Source organism: Lynx rufus, unplaced genomic scaffold (genome assembly GCF_022079265.1).
Source record: "Lynx rufus isolate CCGP_SWC_20201006 ecotype Redwood Valley unplaced genomic scaffold, mLynRuf1.p SCAF_3, whole genome shotgun sequence".
NCBI classification, from domain to species: domain Eukaryota; kingdom Metazoa; phylum Chordata; class Mammalia; order Carnivora; family Felidae; genus Lynx; species Lynx rufus.
The window spans coordinates 100,779,508-100,782,061 of record NW_025814845.1 but is presented as its reverse complement, the minus strand read 5'-3'; the positions used below and the strand labels follow the sequence as shown (position 1 = coordinate 100,782,061).

The 2,554-nt window shown below is 42.0% G+C and overlaps 1 pseudogene; it reads right to left on the bottom strand.

Annotated features, from left to right (window-relative positions):
• Positions 1-1,538: 1,538 nt before the first annotated feature.
• LOC124520191 (39S ribosomal protein L16, mitochondrial-like) lies at positions 1,539-2,268 on the bottom strand (annotated as a pseudogene).
• Between the last annotated feature and the right edge of the window lie 286 nt (positions 2,269-2,554).

The following is a 2,554-nucleotide window of genomic DNA, read 5'->3' as shown; positions in this document are numbered from 1 at the left end:
TGGCTTGCCATTTTTCTATGGAGAGATTGCTGCTAGCCCTATTGGTCTTCCCTTGTAAGTTAGGGACTTCTTTTATCTAGCTGCTTTTAGGATTTTTTCTTTATCACTATATTTTGAAAATTTACCTACAACATGTCTTGGGTAGCCTGCTTTTGTTGATTTTGATGAGAGTTCTCTGTGCCTCCTGGATTTGGGTGTCTGTTTCCTTCTCTAGATTAGGGAACTTTTCAGCTATAATTTCCTCAAATAAACCTTCCACCCCCTTTTCTCTCTTCTTCTTTTGGGACATGAAAAGATGCTCACCATCACTCATCATGAGGGAAATACAAATCAAAACTACAATGAGATATCACATTACACCTGTCAGAATGGCTAAAATTAACAACACAAAAAAACAACAGGTGTTGGTGAGGATATGGAGAAAGGGGAACCTTCTTATACTGTTGGTGGGGATGCAAACTGGTGCAGCCACTCTGGAAAACAGTATGGAGTTTCCTCCAAAAGTTAAAAACAGAACTATCCTATGATCCAGCAATTGCGCTAGTAAGTGTTTACCCAAAGGATACAAAAATACTGATTCAAAGGGATACATGCACCCCAATGTTTATAGCAGCATTATCAACAATAGTCAAATTATGCAAAAAGCCCAAATGTCCACTGACTGATGAATGGATAAAGAAGATGTGACACGCACGCGCACACACACACACACACACACACACACACACAGGAATATTATTCAGCCATCAAAAAGAATGAAATCTTGCCATTTTTAATGATGTGGATGGAGCTAGTGAGTATTATGCTAAGTGAAATAAATTAGTCAGGGAAAGATAAATACCATATGACTTCACTCATATGTGGAATTTGAGAAACAAAGCAGATGAACATAGGGGAAAAGAGAGAGGCAAATCAGAAAACAGACTCTTAACTATAGACAACAAACCAAGGGTTGCTGGAGGGGAGGTGGGCAGGGCGGATGGGTTAAATAGGTGATGGGGACTAAGGAGTGCACTTGTGATGAGCACTGTGTATTGTATGAAAGTGGTGAATCACTAAATTCTATCCCTGAAACTAATATTACACTGCATGTTAATGAACTGGAACTTAAATAAAAACTTGAGGGGCGCCTGGGTGGCGCAGTCGGTTAAGCGTCCGACTTCAGCCAGGTCACGATCTCGCAGTCCATGAGTTCGAGCCCCGTGTCGGGCTCTGGGCTGATGGCTCAGAGCCTGGAGCCTGTTTCCGATTCTGTGTCTCCCTCTCTCTCTGCCCCTCCCCCGTTCATGCTCTGTCTCTCTCTGTCCCAAAAATAAATAAACGTTGAAAAAAAATAAAAAATAAATAAATAAAAACTTGAAAAAGATATAAAAAAAATCCACATATGTTGTACAAATTTTCAGAAATCATTTACTCATATACTGCACCTTGGTTAGACATTAGAGCTACCCAAAGACTTTAAGGGTAGGCTGAGGGTATTAAAGATGTAGATTCTTTCTCTCTCAGTAGCCTTCGTACATTTATTTCTCACATTCTCACTACACATGTTCAGGCATATAGGACTTGCCCCAGAACTGTGCCTTCTGGGTCAAGTTATAGGGGCTCAGGACTTCCCATATCCCCAGTACATTGGGAGTGGCTATACGCTCAAAGGTCCAGGGGTTTTAGTTGTTCTGTTCTCATTCCTCTTGATCTTTCCACATCTTCTCTAGAGTCACACACTCATGGCCTTTGCTCAGAAGGGCAACTTGTGGGCACCTGGTCAACTAAGCCTTGTACCTCTTTGAATTCACAATGCCCACCCATCTCTATTATGGGCCAGTCATGTAATGATCAATGGCACCTTTGGCTCCCATGTGTGTCATACCCTTGCAGGTGATGGGCTGAAAAGGGGCTAGTACTCTTCATAAGGCAAATATGTTCTTGGGGTCCACAGAGCAGTACATTGTCAGGTGCATCATTTCAAAATGGCTCCAATGGAGGTGACCACCACCCAATGCCAAGATTGCACAACTGCCTTCTGTGAACTCAGTAGCTTCAGTAGAAGGTCCTCATATGTCGCTTTTAAGTTCTCCTCTCACTTTTGGCACACACAGATGTTGCCCTTTCAACAAATTTAAACTTGGGCTTTTCAAGAATGGAAACATCCTCAAGAGTTGGCACCAGGAGCAGCATCCATAGTCCAGCACTGGCAGGTGGGGCTGCCCAAGAATCTGACAGCGGCACTCACAGGAGTGGCCCACTGGCTCGAGCCAGCAGCTGCCACATGGTCACCTGCATCTAGCAGCACCGGGCTCCCCATAGTGACTCTAAACGTACATATTTTTAATTGTTAGTGAATCACACACATTTAAGGTGTTTATTGACCATTTGGAATTACCTTCTGTGAATTTCTAGATCATGTCCTTATCATATTTTCCTATTAGTTTGTAAGAGCATGTATTCATCTTTGCATATCTCATGCCTAGTATAGAACTTGGCACATAGTAGTTATTCAACAAATATTTGTTGAATGTCTAATTCAATATCTAATATTTAATATCCCTACTTGGCT